Source organism: Zingiber officinale, chromosome 9A (assembly GCF_018446385.1).
Source record: "Zingiber officinale cultivar Zhangliang chromosome 9A, Zo_v1.1, whole genome shotgun sequence".
Lineage (NCBI taxonomy): Eukaryota > Viridiplantae > Streptophyta > Magnoliopsida > Zingiberales > Zingiberaceae > Zingiber > Zingiber officinale.
Window position 1 is genome coordinate 27,628,170 of NC_056002.1, and position 20,437 is coordinate 27,648,606.

Sequence of the window (20,437 nt, forward strand, 5' to 3'; positions counted from 1 at the left end):
GAAGGTGAAGCTTGTTCTCTTGGAATTGTCTTGAAGAGCTTGGCGTGGATATGAATAGAGGTGAGATTTGCACAAAAGGTTGATGTCCTTTCTCATTACAAGTCATCCATAAGGTATACCTAGAATAATTGTTATTCGATTTCATTTTATTTTATGATCTTGTCTACGCGATTGTATTTTATATGCGTCTGGTGTGTGATGTAATAAATTAGTTTATTTATCATTAAGTCTTCCACTGTGCATGTTTACGAAACATATTTTTAGCACACACCACATCGGGAATATCCCAACAAAGACATCATTATTACATGTTGAACATGCAACTAGCTCTGCTTTAAGCTCCAAGGACAGGTCGACTGCTATTTGAGTAGTATCCTCTGGTTGGTCGGGCTGAATTTACACTTCTTCCTTCTCTTTATAGATTACTGTCAGGGGTGCCTCCCGAATATTATTAACTTCTAGCCGCTGGCTTTTCCGGGCAGTGCTAGCCTTAGTCCTGACAATATCAACATAACACGACTGCCCAAAATTCATTTAGGGTTGGCCGACCCAAAATAATATTATAAGTTGAGGGCACACCCACCATAATGAAATTCGATCGGCGCATCCTCATAAGGGGCTCCTCCCCTAAAGATATGACCATCTTAATCTTGTCGAGCGGCTACACTTCATTGCCTATAAACCCATATAGAGGAATTATCAGGGGCTAGAGCTTGCTCAACTCTATTTGTAGCCGCTCAAATGTCTTCTTGAAGATGATGTTGATAGAGTTGCCTGTGTCAACAAATGTGCGATGTATGTTTTAATTGACTATGATAGCCTTAATAAGTGCATCATCGTAGAGTAATTCGACTCCTTCCAAATCCTTGGGCCTGAAACTAATCTCGTGTAGGATCGTTGCACTAGAGGGAGGCTGAATAGCGCTCATGACTTTCACGTTCATTTAAAAATAATCGAGTAAAACACAACGAAAAGAAGAAATAAAACAAAACAATCGCTAACACATTTTTTTACTTGGTTCGGAGCTTTTGATGACTCCTACTCCAAGGTCCGCGATTGCCGATCGCTTTCGTTGGACAATATACTATCAATTCTGAATAAGTTCAAGAGTAAAATTATAATATTAAATTGACTATAAAGTAAAGTATACCGACAACTACAGATATGAAGATGGTTGGGCATCGTGAAAGCATTTTCTAAGCAGTACACAAGAGCAGAAGTCATTCAGAATTTTGTATTTCAGGTGCTGGTCAAATGCTACTTTTCGGCGCCTGGATCCCTTCCGGGCGCCTGGACCGTAACGTAGGTCCGTCCAATCAGCGTGCTCTAGCTTGGTGATGAGATAAAATTCAGCGTTTCGGGCGCCCGAACTAGCTCCGAGCACTCAGACCGCGAGGGTGCCTGGCCCTCGCCCAGGCTGTTGCTCGGCGAAGGTATCCCGTGAGCTTGGACCCCCTCCGAGGGCCAAGACCAGTTTTTTTCAGCCACTTTATTGTCTGTAAAAGAAAGTTAGTTCAGGGAATAAACAATATATAATATGAATTTGATAGCCTCTGACTGTCCGGTCCTGACTTTGAGTTTTGCTGAAACTCTAGGTCGGACCGACTCCTACTATTTCCTCTTCAGGGAATGCGCCCTCACCTACTTCTCTCAGGAGATATTATCTTTTGCCAGATTGATCTTCTAGACCGTCTGGACTTCTGCTTAGTATCCGAGACTTCAGATCTTTTCCGCTGGATGTCCGATCCCCGACCCGTCCAGTCTTCCACATGGTGTCCGCAACCTCCCAGGACTTCCACATAGAATCCACGATCCTAGGATTTCGACTGACGTCCTCATCCTGCTAAGACTTCTCCTAGTCCTTCAGACTAGGACTTCGTTGCCTAACCGCAATTAGGGCTTTCCTTTACCTAAGATCACTTAAGACTTTCCTGCACACTTAGTTTAATTTATTAGACCACAAGATAACTTAACTTTGAACCTTTTTCATAACCAATTCGATCGTTTGGTACTTTCTGCACCAACAAGCTCGACCCTTGTGCTTATTCTTGGCTACAACCAACCATGTGGATCTCCAGTTGGCGGACGTGCGACTTCCTTACCTAGTTGGAGTCTCCGTCGGTTGGGCTCCAACAATCATACTGATATCCCCCGAACAACATTATTACGATTTTCCTCTTGCTACATCAAGGGATGATCCTACCGCCCTCGGGCGAGGGCTTGGGCCCGGTTCTCTTACAGTTGCGACATTCTTTGATGTCGCTTGACACCTTGATATTCTCTTCAGGGTAGCCCATCATGCCTCCGATAATGATGATGGTTGGGAGATGGTGACCAATGGCTAAACACTTGGTTGCTTCCCGATGCGCCTCCCGATTGTAATGATAACAATCCTGGGTGTTGTGTGTCCTTGATTGATGATATATACAAAATTTTGGTGGAACCCATCTACGAGGCTCAAGGAATCTTCTCCGCTCGGCCTCCACATGTTGTACATCTTGAGGCTGCGACCCTTGGTGATGGGGCTGAGGAATCGCTTGGGGTCCTTTATGAGGAAAAGGTGGAGGAGGAGCTCGGCGCTCTGCAACAAGTGATGGAGCAGGTGACGTGACCTCCTTCTTCTGAGCGGATTGAGCTTCCTCTATATCAATATCTTGGTCGCTCGGCTAAGTAGTTGATCGAAGTCCCTTGGGGGCTTCCTAATTAGGGAGCGGAAACTCTTGAGAAAAGACGCTCATTAAAATCTCATGTGGTCGAGGGAATATCCACGGTCACCTAGTTGCCCTTTTTCATATAAGCTCTAAGTGTCTCCTTTGGCCCTTGCTTGTATGAAAAGAGACTCAGGGTAGTTTTATGGTAATGACAACTACTAGTGACATGGTGGAGGAAAGCCTCGCGAAATCCTTAAAATAGTAGATGAATTTGGCCGACAATCATTTGAACCACCTTTGTACTAAGCCAGAAAGTGTGGCGAGGAACACTCAATACTTCACACCATCTGTATACTGATGAAAGAGGGCGACATTTTTGAACTTAAGGAAGTGGTCTTCTGGATCAGTTGACCCTCCATATTCTCCTATTGTCAGGTGTTGATAATATTTTGGCAGCTCCCAATATTTCCTGAGAGAACGACATGATTATCCGCTCGAGAGAACCATTAGTCATCGGGGCTTTCCCCTTGCACAGGCACCTCTCTAGTAGTCGAGACTTGGGGCCTCTCCTCTCGACGCATTTTCCCAAGAGGAGTGTGGAATAGTATCTGATAATGTGCTATCAGGGATGGGGGCATAAGTGGTAGGTTAATTGGTTGGATGAGTGGTTGCATAAAACTAGCTGTTGGTGGGGGAACTAGTTGAAATCCAGTTGGACCTTTTACTCGAATCATTCTTTCAGTGTGAGGACCCATCCTAGACGCAGTCGGATCATGCAACAATATACCAATGGAAAATGTTTGCTGTTGTTGCACTAACTTTTGTGCTCGAGCGGCTACCAATAACTCAAAATCCTCTTGAGACAAGGTGACAGTGGTGAATTGTCTAGATTCTTCCATTTCTACGTTTCAGATTCAGGCAAAAGTTCCCACAGATGATGCTAAATTTGATCATGTCTGAAATCGAAGGAGATGACACACTTGGCAGGTGGTGATGCTATTGACCGGAAGAAGACTTTGCACGGGAGGAAAAGATGATGAGCTGGAGCGGGAAAAGGGTTCCAAGTGCCTCCCTCCTCTTTGCGCACACGGAAAAGCAAGCCCATAGAACGTTAGGGCAAAAGACCAGGGAAGGGGTCCCTAGCATAAGCTCTCCGTCACTCAAGTCAGTAGATGACCAAGTGAAAAGTGGACAAGAATTACAGTAAAATTGAGTGAGCGTAATAGAGGGAAATCTTGTGCTCTGATAAGTAAAGAGTGTAAAACGTATCTCTGCTAGAGGGAACCCCTCCCCCCTCTCTCTTTATATCACCTCTAATATCCTCCCAATAATGAAACAACAAAAAATATTCGATATTAGAAGATGTCGAATAGTGGAAGGTGTGCATTCTAGCATTTGTACAGTTATCCTATAAGGAATCTTTTGTTATATGCATATAAATAGTCTCGTGTAACTTCCATAATAATGATAGAAGTTGTATAATCACCTTCATAAGAAAGTTCTATTGAATGCATATATTGTAACCGAAGAATATTCTCTAACGGATAGTTATTACTTTGATAATCTATTGTGATTCCTCCTAGAATATAGTCCAGTCAGATACTTGGACAAAATGAGGAGTTGAATCCCATAAGCCTGACCAGCCATAAGTCCAATCGGCTATATGCTTGTAGGCTCATGCTGAAGATCCGATAAGTAATGAGAAGTCAAGTCTTACATGTCCGATTAGCTCTCCAACTTAATGACTGTATGATGAGATACAAGCTATTAGATAACAAGGCACTTGGACTCTTAAGTACGACCGACCATGTGATGGTCTGATTTATATTGAAAGTTGTACTGTCGGGTAGGACTAAATCTGTAAGTTGAAAGTAATACTATAGAAGTGGGGAACTGAACCTCATATGCTTAATCGACTCCGAGGTCATTTGAGTTTAGTTTGTATATCTTGGTACTGAACTGAGAGATAGGTCTATTAAGTCCACCAGACTCTAGGGACGTTTGATCATATATTGAGAACGATCACTAAGGTTAGATACACTCGACCGACCAGGTATACCAGAATTATGTGGATCATGATTTTGACTGTGCCAGCTGATTGTTCACAAGTAGAGCAGTACTAGATCTTTCAATCATGATCATCTTTTAAGCCGGTTGTCCTTATATTGAAGGCATTAGTGTCGACTGAGGAGCTGAGCCCTGATGACAGTGACACCTTGACTATTATTTTACTGACTTTGATTATTATCTCATTTTAATTTTAATTTTCATGTCACTTTTGAATTCACTTATAACATCCCGTATTATTATTATTATTATTATTATTATTATTATTATTATTATTATTATTATTATTAAAGATAACATCTTTTTAAATTAGCATTGTCTATTGATTTTTTTTTTTATCAAACATAACGTCTGTTAAAAAAAGCTTTGTCTACCTTCTTAGAGAAGTACCTTCTTAGAGAAGTACCAATCTTTAGGGAATAGAAAGCAGAGGAAAAGAAACAAACAGATCTCTCTGTCATGTGTGTAACATGATGTCCTCCCACGTAAATGCCCTAAATGCCTTCCAGAAAGTGCCTTCCAAAAATGACCTTCTCTGAAAATGCACTCCAGAAATGCAGTTACCCACATTTATACTTTTTAGAATTTTTGTCAAACTTATCCACTCCGGAAATGCTTTCTATTCCTAAAGATTGTGCAAAAGGCGGGTCCGTCACCCAGCGGCTCCCTAGACCTGATCCCACAGAGATCCTAGGAGGAGGTAAATGAGCCGTGAATGCTGGTCCGGGTAAAGCGTGGTGTCTCTAGAATTTAACACAGCCGACCCAGATTATTCATCCAGTGTGCGTCTGTGAACCTTCGACCCTACGACTCATTGTGCAAGGATGCCACACCTTAACTGGTTAATCCAGCCCGCGGGGGCCTTTCTATTTCTAAAGATGGTTCTTCTCTGGGAGGGCATTGCATTGTTTATACATGATTTTTAAGTTTCTACGTGTGTACACCAACGCACGATTTTGCAAGTGTGACCAAAACCCACAAAACTCTCCTCCACCGCTGAAACCCTCCTCCCCGAAACTCATCCGCCAAAACCCATCTCCTCCATCTGCCTGCCCTCCCTACCCTCGTCCCCAGCTCCAATCCCAACCCTCTCCCCGGACTCCTTCCCCGTCCCTTCGCCGCCGCAGCCATGGCGCAGAAGATCGGCAAATCCTTCCGCCGGCCAGGCACCCCCTCCCTCGCCCAGGTCTATGCCGACAACAACGTCAAGCACCCCAAAAATTACTGGGACTATGAATCGCTCAACGTCCAATGTGGGTAAGGACACCTGCCTCATCTTTGTGCATCTTCTTGCCCGTCGCCAAGATTTGAGTTTTTTTTTTTGTTTTTAACCTATTTACACCCATCTAGGGTTTCTCGGTTCTGAGGATTTGTTGTTTGATTTCCTAGGGAACAAGATGATTACGAAGTCTCCTACAGTATAGATGCGAGACCCGATAGGGTTTATTGAAACTAGGCAATAGCTTTTAGCGTTGAAGCCAAGCCACCACATGAATTGGATTGGGTTTGTTGTTGCACACCATTTGAATTCGAAGTAAGTCATTGTTTCTAGGGTAAATATGTTAATTATTGACTAGTTACCATTGGAGAATACTTTTTCAAGTGTTTTGGTTACTTACTTTTCAGCTTCTCCAAAACGTGTTGTCTTTCTTTTCGAATCTCCAAATTCACCGTTTTCGACTTGTTATATGTAAAATTTCCTGTGAATCACATAGCAGTTGGAACTATTCTTCTAAATTGCAAACAAATATAGTATGTGTATAATACGATCGCTTTCACCATTATATGTGACGCATTGCATGAGCACATGTTTTACCTGTACTGGAATTATCCATCCTTTCTTGGATGACGGCATTAATACTCTTATTATCAAATTATCTCCATTGTATTTTTTATACTAAGTGATAACTTTTTTGTTACTTGATTTCTTTGTCTTTTTAGCCCTTTGAAGGCAATTGATATATTGGAAGCATATGAAGGGACGTTGGAGGATGATTAGCCAAGATTTGTTGATGTGGTTCAAATTCCCTTTTCTATCATTTACGTGCTTAGGAATAGATTTGACGCCAAGAAATGAACTTGAGAACCTTTTTAATATTTTTATTTTAATTTCTTCTAGGTGTCCTTATCTCAGATTATTGCATAAAATTATTTTTTTTAGTGGTGGAAGTGTTTTGTTGGAAATAGATGACATACGTCAAAATATTTCTGATCTTGTGATGGTTATCGTGTCTGCAACATGTAATGCATGGACAGCAGTGAGTATTGAACATATTAGAAAATAATGTTCTTTTATTGGGATCATCTTCCTTTACTTTGAATAATTAATAAAATTTAGCCATCTATATTGTCTTCAATTGTGGGCTCCATTTGCAGTTCTTATTACTATGTGTTTGATATCTACTAATTCATGAAGTATTTCAGTTAATAACTATCTACTTGCTTGTTGGATCTATAATTGAATCAGGAGGCTTTAGCTTTATTAGTGAAATGGTGCAGGTAAGTTACTTTCACTTTTCTTGTAATGCAACAAACAATGTTGGTTTACTTTGATGACTCAATATTGTATCCAAAAACTTATCTTGTGTGTTTACCAATGCTATTGGTATCTAACTATAATAATCCACTTCCATATATTAAAAGAAACAAATTCTGCTCTAATATTTTTTTTTTCTTGGGCAAACTTTAGTCTCGACTGTGAAATTAGCTTATGATGAAATCCAACAAACATTGCTTTGAAGCAACATTAAGAGAAATTTGCAAACATCTTGTGGTAGTAATTAACATTAATATTTTTTTGTTATGTTATATGATTTTATCCTACTTGTCGAGCTTTTATTAGGATATTTACTACTATTTTATGTTGTTTGTACTTTTAGAAATCACCTTTGGCATTGCTATGAAACAGTAGATCAGTATGGTGTAATCTTTCTTCGTTTTTGCTTTGGGCTTGGAATTCTCCATAAGGTATTTTGTCAAAATCTTTTTTACATGCCCTAGAAGGCACTTGGAAGTTATAGATCTTGACGCTATTATAGTTGCTCTTCCTTTGCATTTATAGATTAGGGTTGTTCGTGTTGTGACTATTGGTGGAGGATTTCTCCAAATGCTACTATTCATGTGCTTATGCGGTGTAATTGCGTCCGTACGTTCACAAGTCTCATGCACTATTTTTTGTTGGAATCATTCTTCCTACTATCAAATATGCTTCATACTACTTTTACAATTTTACGTACATTAGCTTCTCTGTAGAAGGAAAGTCATTTCTTTCCTTCTGCTTTCAGAATGTAGCTATGTTAGCAAAGGTTCAATCTATAACTTTATATTCTTAACACCGTGCTAAAATTAGATATATTCATAATTTTTGTTACCATACTGAGTATGGAGGCTTTCTTGATTAGTAGGGTTTTAATATATATGTTCAATGTTAATTCGTATAACTGCAAGAGTTAAATTAATAACAATAAGTTATATTATATTAAGTTCAACTTGAAAATCATTAATCACATTTCAAACATCAAAAATATGATTTGCTTATCATATTGGAGTACTTATCTATGCCTAATTGGTTAGCTACAAAATAATTACGAACGTTCGGTCATGTGTAGTTCTTGTAAGATTGTTCAAGTGGAAGTTCTTCAGAAACATTTTGTTAAACTTAATTCTTTGTTTCCTAGTTTTTTTATGTGAACTTGAACATCTAAGTTTTATCATAAGAGAATTTCTAACGCTAAACTTTTATTTTGATGCAGTGTTAAAGCAACTATTGGGAGGTACAAGAAAGCTTGTAATGAGACCCCACGAACTATTGGCAGTATTAAAGAACTTGAGAAGTTGGGCCCAAAGAAAGGTGTCATAGGTTAGTCATGAAGGATGTTTTACAAAATTTAGTGGACGATGATCTTGTTACAAAGCACTTCTATGAGTTCATTTCCCTTGATGATCTTGTTACAAAGCACTTCTATGAGTTCATTTCCCTTCATACAATCTAAGGAGTTTTTGTTTTTGTATAGACTTAATATGGATACAAAGTTAATTTATGAATTATGTGTACATATTTCTGTTTGAATTGTATGAAATTGTATCATTTGCTAAATAATTGTATTTTAAAAAAGATTGTGAATACTCAGATGTTTTGTTTGTGGATACTTAATTTCTGTTTGTGAAGTTTGTGGATATTCATATTTTTTATTTATAAATAGATTTATCATTTGTTAAAAAGTTTTATTTTTTAAAAAATAATACTTTTTTATCCATTAAAAAATGTTATCTTTGTTAAAAAGATAATGTTTTTTAAGCATGGTAAAAGAGTTATTTTTGAAAAACAATGCTCTATAAGCATGGTAAAAATATTTTTTTTTAAAAAAATGATAAATCTTTTTAAGTGTTGTAAAAATATTATCTCTAAAAAAATGATAATATTTTTTTAAGTGTTATCTTTAATAGATTTCTTATAACAATACTTTTAACAATATTTTTTAACTGCATAGATAACGTATAAAAATATTATTATTTAGCTTTTTGAACTGGACACCTAACCAAATCATCATGAACAACTCATGACGTTATCTAACTTTATTGCTTTTTTATTGTTGTTATTTGATGTTTTATTAAATATGAAATTTAAATATATGTTTATTTGGATATTTTTATCCATTTTTTATTATTTTAAATTATTGTACCATTATAATTGTAGTTGTTATAACATAAAATAAAATTACTTTAACTTAATCAAAATTATTATATATGGAGCATTATTATTACCAACTTAATTAAAATTATTATAATATATAACTGCTACAATAATATATATAGATTTTTAGGGTTTTAGTTTTGGTGGTTTTGATAGAAAGATTCACTGTAGTCTGAGGGACCATGTTAATTGATTTTGGGAGTTTTAATAGAAAGATTTGTTGTAGTTTGAAAGATTAGGTCAATTGAAAGGATATCTTGTTCTTTATTCACTTCTGGGCACCTGGACTTCTTTCGGGTGCTTGGACTGTATGTACCACATGGTAGTTTTGATGTGATCAACCAAGTTAAGTTAGGTCATGTGTGTTTGATCCTTGTGTCTAAGTGTGCAAGAGCTTAGAACACAAGAAGTTGAGTGGAAGACGCAGCTAGCAAGAAAGATAGTACGGAAAAGGACCCGAAGAACTCAGTGCATCCGAAAGATGAGATGCTGCAAAAAAGTACACTGGTGGACGAGAAAGACGTGTGCGACGTTTGAGGGATGAGAAGCCAGGGAGGAAGCCTGATCGAGGAGAATGTCGGAGTTGGATTCGGGTGAGCTCAACTCCGAGTAGTTGGAGCATCACCCACACAAGAAGAGATCAGCGTATGGGAGCTTATCTGCCTTCTGCTCTATGGAAGGTGTCTTCCATAGCTTGGAATGCGCCTTCGATGAATAATATGAAGGCGCCTTCCAATAGCCGTTAGCCGCAGATAGAGTTTCATCCTCAGCCGATAAAACTTATCTAATGGAAGGCGTCTTGAATCATCTTGAAGGCGTCTTCAAGCTGCTAATAGAGTTTTCCAGAGGCTATAAAAAGACCTCTGGAGGTAGGAAATATTTAACAACTCTTGTATTCATTTCTTAGCATTTTTCTGAGCGCCCAACGATTGTAAGAGGCTTCGCCGCCTTCAAAGAAGAAGTTTTTTAGTGCTTTCTTTTACCTTGGATTAATAATCACCTAGGTTGTATTCTAGTAACTTTTTAGCCTCTTTTATTTTTAGTTGTTCAATTGCTTTATTATAATTTTGTTACTAATCTGAGTTAAAAGATCATGAAAGGTTTAGTTTTTATTTTACAGGCAATTCATCCCCCTCTTGCAGGCCTCGCTGCACCAACAAGTGGTATTAGAGCCAGAACGCCTCAGAAGGACTAACTGTCGATTGAAGCACCGAGACGATGGCCAGACCGACAATCTATCTGCCGAAGTTTGAGAGGAATTTCGTGACATGGAAAAAACGCATGGAGGTATTTTTCAAAAGAGACTTTGAATTACTCTTAATTATTAAATATGATTTTGTACTCCCCAAAGACCAAGAAGGAGTCGAAAAAGAAGAGTATCAGTGGACCAAAAAGGATTAAGCTGACTTTGTAGTGAACAGGCGAGCCGAGTTCCACCAGCTAAGCATACTTCCACCTCAAGAAGTTAATTGGATCAGATATTACAAATCAGCAAAGGAACTTTGGAAAAAGTTCCTGGAGCTACACGAAGGAACGTCCGAAGCAAAGCTCATGAGACGAGACCTGCTCCAGAACCAATTGACGAACCTCCAGATGGAAGAAGGTGAAATAGTCGCACATATGCCCTCAAGGGTTAAAGAACTCATCACCGAACTCACGAATCTCGAAAAAAGGTAACGAATCGAGATTCATTAAAGTACACTTTAAATACATTTCCTAGGACACCCGAGTGGACATCTATAGTCGACTCATTTTATATATCTAAATTAAAGATCTCGAAGTTAGTTCATTAGAAAATCTATTTTCCACTTTTGAACTTCACAAATCAAGATGTGCAAACTTACAAAAAAAACAAAAAAAAAAAAAGATAAGACATCCCACAACATAGCACTAAAAGCTAACCAAAAAGATAAACCAGATCCAGACTTCGAAGAATCAATCAACGAAGATGAAACAACATTATTGGTAAGAAAGTTTAGCGAGTTTATTAAATCTAATAAATTTAATAAGTCGTAGATGAAAAAGTACTTTTGGAGTAAAAGAAAGGTTCGGTGCTACAACTACCAAGAAAAAGGGCACATCAAGGACGACTGCCCTAAACTAAAGAAGAAGGAAAAAGACAAGGGCAATAGACCAACAAAGTTGAAGCACAAGAATTTGAAAGCTATGTGGGATGAATCTGTTGGGTTATGCCCGATGCGAGTGCGTGCTAGAATACGTTTCATAAACTACTTAGCAGAAAATAAAATAATAATAATTTGTAATTATTATATCACACACACCACATGCATACAAGAATACAACATGCCAAACATGATCGCATAATTAAAATTTTATAGAAAGTAAATTTACACTAAGTATACCTTACGAATGACCTGTAACGAGAAGGGCATCAATGGTAGTGACATTGTCGAACCTCGCCTCTATTCGTATTGACGCCAAGATCTTCAAGACAACTCCTTGAGTACAAGCCTCTCCTTCGAAAGTTACTAGCCACGAGCGAAGAAGAGGGATCAAGAGGAAGAAGAAGAGAAGCACACAAGGGAGAGTTTTCTCCCTTATGGTGGTCACGGCAACAAGAGGGAGCACCCTCTTGTTGGCGGTGGGAGAGAGAGAAGGATTGGGTTTCCAAAAGCCAATCAACCAAATAATAAAATTTCTATCTAATTCTCTCTCAATTACATTTATATATAATCCTTTTTAATGAATTGGATTAGAATGCCCAAATCTAACCCATTATCCCTTATCCAAAAATTAGCCCATCAATCCTTTGGTTTGGTTCACAACTAAACCAAGTTGGTTCATGACTAATTCATGATTAAACCAAATATAGTCCAATTCTACCAAAAGAGATGTAGCTCATCCATGCTTCCATTATAACAAATATTTTCATATTTATCTTATGTATAGTCCAACTAAACATTTATCTTTTGATTTAAGAATCATATTCTTTAACTTGTTTTACGTCTTTTAGAGACTCGTTAGTGTATGTGATCCAATAGATTCCCGGTTCATCTTAGCCATCCATAATTAACTACTTAATTATAGAACGATCATGAGTGACACCTAGTAGTACATCATGATCCCCAAGTAGCCAAAAAATTATAGTTAGTCATAGAACTAATTCTAAACCCTTCAACAACTATAGTGAGCTGTGTCATGTTCCTTTCACTCGTCTTATACCCACTTGGTTCAGGACATGATCTATGTGTCTATCCCCGCTAGACTGACTACTTCACAACTAGCCCAAGTAATACTTTCTCGTTCTACAGATTCAAATTACTCGTACATGTGTCTAAGAGTCTCACACTCTTAACATATGATGTTTTGGCCAAAGACTTTGAGTAATAATCCTAACGAGTGGTCATAGGGTATACGTCTCCTCGCAAGGAGCGGTGAATCCTCTGTAGGTTATCCAAACGTCTTCGGACATTTTGACTTATACCCAATCATCTCGAGTCCACGCCTCAATGAGGTGCTTGCTTAATATGTCCAAGTATAAATTTCCATGACCAAAATGACTTGTATACTTCAAGTCGAAGGAAATTTACACTCGAGCTATAGTAAGAGTATATATATATATATATATATATATATATATATATATATATATATAACCATATGAAGTCTTATAGCGAGTCATTCCAATGAACTAGTTACTATAACTAGCATACGTGTTTAACTCTCGACATCCTAATGTCTCCAGCTAGTGAGAAAATAGCTGCTTAGCGAACTAAGGAATATAACCTGTGCTAGTCTTACAGAATTGATAATGTTTGAATGCAGCAATTCAACAACTAGGGAAATTCTAATACGTTCATAATTGTACATGTAGAGATAATCACTAGTTGCGATCCAATCATAATTTCTCTCATACTATAAATTGTATTGTGGAGATTCAGTAAATGAGTTTAAGACAATCAAACATATAATATGCACTCAAATAGTGAATCTATATTTAGTAAAAATTGTAAGGCGAGCCTTAGGACATCCCTCAAAATCTAATACTCCTACTTGGCCTAATTCCAATCACCACATTGCCCTAAATCGTAAGCATGAATGTGACTCTCAAACTTGCTTTGTGGTAGAGCCTTTGTTAAAGGATTTGCTAGATTCTTTTCAGTGAAAATTTTCTCAAGCTATATCTCTTTCCTACTAATGATCTCCTTGATCAAATGATAATGGTGAAGCACATGTTTTGATCGTTGATGAGACTTCGGTTCCTTTGCTTGCACAATAGCTCCGGTGAAACAGGTAATGCTTCAACAGCGTATGGAATCACTCTAAGTTTAGTAACGAACTTTTTGATTTAAACTACTTCCTTTACGGCTTCCGATGCTGCAATGTATTCCGCATCACAAGTAGAATCTGTAACAGTGTCTTGCTTGCGACTTTTCTAACTAACTGCGCCTCCATTTAATATGAATATGAATCCAGACTGGGACTTGGAGTTATCCTTATATGTCTGGAAACTTACATCTATATATCCACATATGATCATATCATCATCTCCATATACTAAGAACATATCCTTCGTTCTTCTCAAGTACTTAAGGATCGTCTTGATAGCCATCCAGTGCTCCATTTCTAGATCAGACTGGGATTTGCTTGTAACACTTAGAGCATACAATACATCAAGCATTGTACATAACATAACATACATGATAAATCCTATTGCGGACGTATAAAGTATCTTATCCATGCAAATACTCTCGTCTTCTGTGCGTGGGCACATAGAATTCGAAAGGTGAACTTCATGCCTCATAGGTATGAAATCTTTCTTGGATTCAGACATGCTAAACCGTTTTAGCACTCTGTCTATATATGTCGACTGTGAAAGACCAAGCAACCTTTTCGATCTATCTCTATATATTTTCATTCCAAGGATGCAAGTTACTTCTCCCATGTCTTTCATGGAGAATGTTTTGGACAACTAAACTTTAACTTATTGTAAAACTGACACATCATTTTCTATGAGCAATATGTCATCAACATATAATATTATGAATATGACTACACTCCCACTAACTTTTTGATACACACAAGGTTTGTTTAGATTTTGTGAGAAATCAAATTCTTTGATGGCCTTATCAAAATGGATATTCCAACTCCTACATGCTTGCTTCAGTCCATAAATGGACTGTTGAAACTTGCATACTTTATTCTTGTTAACATATGTGAAATCTTCGAATTGTGTCATATACACGTCATCGAGCAGATTTTCGTTAAACAAAGTTGCTTTCACATCTATTTACCATATCTCATAATCATGATGAGCTAATATGGCCAGGAGTATCCGAATAAATTTAAACATGACTACAGGTGAGAAGGTTTCATCATAGTCAATGTCTTGTCTTTGATGATAGTCTTTCGCCACCAACCTTGCCTTGTAGGTAATTACATTACCATCCATGTCGATTTTCTTCTTCAAAATCCACTTGCACCCTATAGGCGTAATGCCCTCAAGTGAGTCCACCAAATTTCAAACTCGATTTTCATATATGGAATCCATTTCCGACTTCATGGCTGTAAGCCACTTGTTTTTTTCTGAACTATTTAGAGTCTCTTTGTAATCAACAGATTCCTCATCCTCAATGAGTAACACGTCATTATATTCTCTTACAAGATATCTATATCTCTTAGGAATATTGTGTGTCCTACCTGATCTACGAGGAGGTTGTGTCATAATTGGTTGTGGTTCTTGACTAAGCATCTCGTTAGTGTTTATTGGAGTCTCTTGAACTTCATCAAGTTCAACCATACTCCCACTTACTTCCTGTAAGAGAAAATATTTTTATAGGAAGGTAGCATGCCTTGAAACAAACACCTTTTGTTCCAAGGGGTGATAGAATTGGTAACCCTTAGTTTCCTTAGGGTATCCAATAAATAAACACTTATCAGACTTAGCGTTCAACTTGTCTAATATAGTCCTCTTCACATAAGCAGGATATTCCCATATCTTCAAATAAGATATGAGGGATTTTTTTACTAGTCCATACCTCATATGAAGTAGTTGAGATTGCCTTCATTGGGACTATATTTAGCAAGTAAACAACTGTCATGAGTCCATAACCCAAAAGATTTTGGGAAGATTTGCACGATTCATCATTGACCTAACCATGTCCAACAAGATTCGGTTACGCCTTTCCGATACACCATTATGTTATGGCGTATGTGGCGGAGTCTATTGAGACAATATACCATTGTCCCTTAGATAATCTTGAAACTCTTAGCTTAAATACTCACCACCTTGATCGGATCGAAGTATCTTGATATTTTTACCAAGTTGTTTCTCTACTTCATTTCTGAATTCTCTAAACTTTTCAAAGGCTTCAGACTTGTGTTTCATTAGATACACATACCCATAACGAGAGTGATCATCAATGAAAGTAATTAAGTAGTTATAACCTCCTAGTGCATGAGTTGGCATTGGTCCATATGTATCAGTATGTGCAAGCCCAAGCAACTCATCAACTCATTCACCCTTTTCAGAAAAAAATAACTTTATCATCTTACCTTTTAAATATGAATCGTATGTATCAAATGTATCTAATTCAAATGATTCGAGAACTACAATCTTTTACAATTCGGACACGTGTTTCTTGCTTATATGGCCAAGGCGACAATGCCACGAGTAAGAGGTTAATTGATTATTTAATCGAGTGTGTTTATTGTTCGTAGTGATATTGAATGCGTCACTAGATGTATCTAACGCGTAGATGTCATTGCATAAAGTCCAGTGTCATAAAGAACACCATTCAGTGTTATGTAACAATAATTGTTACTAAAAGTCAAATGGAAACCTTTCTTATTTAAACAAGAAATAGAAACAATGTTCTTTATTAATGCGGGAACAAAATAACAATTATCTAGTTCTAAGACAAGTCCATTAGGAAGCTGTAACAAGTATGTTCTGATGGCGATTGCAGCAACCTTTTCTCCATCCCCAGCTCATAGACTTGTTTCTCCCCTTGATAAGTTTTCTGTTATTCCTTAGCCCCTGTATGTCATTACATATATGTGAGTCACACCTAGTATCCAATATCCAAGTGTCTGAGGAAATAGCATGACAATCAATAATGAAAAAACCTGAAGAGGATGGGGCATCAGATGCCTTATTCTTCTTCACGGACTCAAGATAGATCTTGTAGTTTCTTCGCCAATGTCCCATCTTGCCACAATGATGACATGAGCCCTTTTGTGTCTCTTCTACTGTCTTGGCCTTTTTGCTCTTTCCCTTAGCTTGATGTTTTAGTTTCCTCTTAGAATCTTTCTTGGAGGAGTCTATTAACATCATAATTTTCTGTTCATCTTTAACGAAGGTTCTACAGTCTTGAGCATATTAATCATCTCGGAGATGGTCGATTCTAAATTATTCATTTGATAATTCATCACAAATTGTGAATGACTTTTCGATAAATTATGTAGAATTAAGTCAATACTTAACTCATGATTCATTGTAAAACTGAGTGATGCTAAATGCTCTATGTAGATATATATAATAGCGGACGAACCCTCCTGCATCTTTGATCAAAAGAGAAGCTTAAAGATCTCAAACCTTTTAGATCTAGCTTGCTCATCAAATAGCTCACGAAGATGATAGACAATATCATAAACATCCAAATGCTCATGTTGTTTCTGTAGTTCAGGAGTCATAGTAGCTAGCATGATACAACTTGTAAGTATAGAATCATCCTTATATTTTTGAAGGGCCAATAATTGGTCCGCGATTGTATCAGCATCAAAACTTGTGAGAAGAGGCTAATCAAGGGCATAAGCTAATTTCTTAGCTATAAGAACAATTCTCAAATTTTGAAACCAGTCTAAGTACAAGCCTCTTCTTCGAAAGTTACTAGCCACGAGCAAAGAAGAGGGTTCAAGAGAAAGAAGAAGAGAAGCACATAAGGGAGAGTTTTTCTCCCTTGTGGTGTTCACAGCAATAAGAGGGAGCACCCTCTTGTTGGCGGTGGGAGAGAGAGGAGAGGGAGAGGAAAATTGGGTTTCCAAAAGCTAATTAACCAAATAATAAATTTTTTATCTAATTCTCTCCCAATTACATCTATATATAATCCTCTTTAATGAATTGGATTAGAAAGCTCAAATCCAACCCATTATCCCTTAACCAAAAATTAACCCATTAACCCCTAGTTTGGTTCACAACTAAACTAAGTTAGTTCATAACTAATTCATGATTAAACCAAATATGGTCCAACTCTACCATAAGAGATATAGCTCATATGCGCTTCCATTATTACAAATATTTCAATATTTGTCTTATATATGATCCAATCAAACATTTATCGCTTGATTTAAGAATCCTATTCTTTAACTTGTTTTACTTCTTTTAGAGACTCGTTAGTGTGTGTGATCCAATAGGTTCCCGGTTCATCTTGGTTGTCGATAATTAACTACTTAATTATAGAATGATCATGAGTGGTACCTAGTAGTACTCATGATCCCCAATTATCTAAAAAATTATAGTTGATCTTAGAACTAATTCTAAACCCTACAGTGAGTTGTGTCTTGTTCCTTTCACTCGTCTTATACTCACTTGGTTTAGGACATGGTCTATGTATCTATCCCTACTAGACTGACTATGTCACACCTAGCCCAAGTAATACTTTCTCGTTCTATGGGTTCAAATTACTTGTATACGTGTCTAAGAGTCTCGGACTCTTAACATGTGATGTTTTGGCCAAAGACTTTGAGTAATAATCCTAACTAGTGGTCATAGGGTATACGTCTCCTTGCAAGAGCAGTGAATCCTTTATGGGATATCCAAACGTCTTCGGGCATTTTGACTTATACTCAATCATCTCGGGTCTACACCTCAATGAGATGTTTGCTTAAGATGTCAAATTATAAATCTCTATGACCAAGATGACTTGTATATCTCAAGTCAAAAGAAACTTGTACTGGAGCTGCAGTAAGAGCTTCATAGACATATCCATATATATAGATAACCTTATGAAGTTTTACAACGAGTCATTCTAATGAACTAGTTACCATAACTAGCATCCACGTTTAACTCTCGACATCCCAATGTCTCCATCCAGTGAGAAAGCAGTTGCTTGGCGAACCAAGGAGTATAACCAGTGCTAGTCTTATAAAATTGATGATGTCCAAATACATCAATTCGACAACTAGGGAAATTCCAATATGTTCATAATTGCACATGTAGAGATAATCACTAATTGTGATCCAATCACGATTTCTCTCATGCTATGAATTGTATTACAGACATTCAATAAATGAGTTCAAGACAATCAAACATATAATATGCACTCAAATAGTGAATCTATATTTAGTAAAAATCGTAATGCGATTGCCTTAGGACATCCCTCAAAATCTAATAGAATCGTCGTCCTCCAAGTCCAAGATTGAAGCTTACGACGGACTAGCCCTAATGGCAGACCACTAGAGGGACGCCGAAAGTTCTTCAAAGATTAGCATCGACAAAGGGGGAGGATCTTTAGAAGAAAGTTGTGATGAAGGGGGAGTATCAGAGCACGAGGTAATTGAGGTATGTGCACTTTCTCCCGAACAGTCTTTCCAATTTATTAAAATACTTTTAAAGAACATAGTACAATTAGAAAAAAATAATGCTAGATTAAAATTAAACTTAGCAAAGTCATGCCCTTTAGATATGTTTGATAATTTAAAATTAGAAAATGAAAAATTGAAAGCACAAATAGAAAAACTAAAAAATGACTATGCATATCTGAATTTGAATATCTTTCAAAAATAAGGATTAAAAAATAATGATAGAATTAGCTAGTACATGAGAAAACACCAAGAACAAATTAAGCAAATTCCTAGAAATTATGTACCTTTAAAATTTTTAGTAAATATAGTGGGTAGGAACCTATATTGGGTTCCAAAATCTTTTGTAAATTAAAAATTCACAAAGTTTTGAATTATTAGCATAAATATTATTTTAATTAATTATTTTTTTTTGGTTCAAATCTCTTACTCACATTTTTATATTTACAGAAAAGTAATATTTCTATTAAGGAAATTATTTTTAGATTTGTTTCTGTAAAATTATCAGTGAAAATCGTATTTTAAAATTTAAAATTATTCCGTAAACTTTTTTTTTGAAAATTTATTTTTTTGTGATAAAATATAATATTCTCTTTTAAAAAGAATTTTGAAATATTTTTTACCGTTAAGTTATTTTCTATGAATTTGTTCACAAAAACGACATTTTTAAAAATTAAAAATAATTGTAAGACTTATCTTTGAAATCTTTTTTAAAAAATTTTAAAAAATTTAGAAAAATTTTGGAAGAATTTTCAAAGTTTAAATATAGTTTTAAGATTTATCTTCATAAATTATGTTAAGTACCCCAGACAAATATTTTAATTTTTTCTAACAGTTTATTTTATTTTTTCCATTTTTTTTTGATGTGATCAAAGGGGAAGAAATAGGTACAAGTTAAAGGGGAGTTAGCGATAAAATTTTGAAACTTAGATTTTTTATCCTTGTACTTAAATTCAGTGCATTACAATATCTTATTCTAATTACAACTTCTTTACATAATCATTGTTTTGTTTAACCCTAACTTTAACTTGGGTTGATGCACATCAAAAAGGAGAAGATTATAAGTACTCTGTGGTAGTTTTGATATAGTCAACCAAGTTAAGTTAGGTTCTGTGTGTATTTGATCCTTGTGTCTAAGTGTGCAGGAGCTTAGGAACACAAGAAGTCGAACGGAAGACGCAGCTAGTTAGAATGATGACATGAGAAAGGAGTCGAAAGCTCGGTGCATCCGAGGGACAAGATGTTGCGGAAAAGTACATCGATGGACGAGAAGGACGTGCATGACATTTGAGGGACAAGAAGCCGAGGAGGAAGCTTGCTCAAGGAGAAAATCAAAGTTGAGTTCAAGTGAGCTCAAGTCCAGGTAGTCGGAGCATCACCCACACAAGAAGAGATCAACGTATGGGAGTTGATCTTCCTTCTGCTGTATGGAAGGCGCCTTCCATAGCTTGGAAGGCACCTTCGATGAATAGTGTGAAGGCAT

The 20,437-nt window shown here is 36.8% G+C and overlaps 1 long non-coding RNA gene across 5 annotated transcripts; it reads left to right on the forward strand.

The window, feature by feature from the left end:
• Nucleotides 1–5,644: 5,644 nt before the first annotated feature.
• LOC122020393 lies at nucleotides 5,645–8,792 on the forward strand. Of its 5 annotated transcripts, XR_006122212.1 has the most exons (4): nucleotides 5,645–5,975; nucleotides 6,108–7,685; nucleotides 7,780–7,863; nucleotides 8,471–8,792. It is a non-coding gene; the product is annotated as an uncharacterized LOC122020393 (long non-coding RNA). The 5 variants fall into 5 exon arrangements; XR_006122211.1 differs by having other exon boundaries at nucleotides 6,108–7,863; XR_006122214.1 differs by having other exon boundaries at nucleotides 7,757–8,792.
• The last annotated feature ends 11,645 nt before the right edge of the window (nucleotides 8,793–20,437 follow it).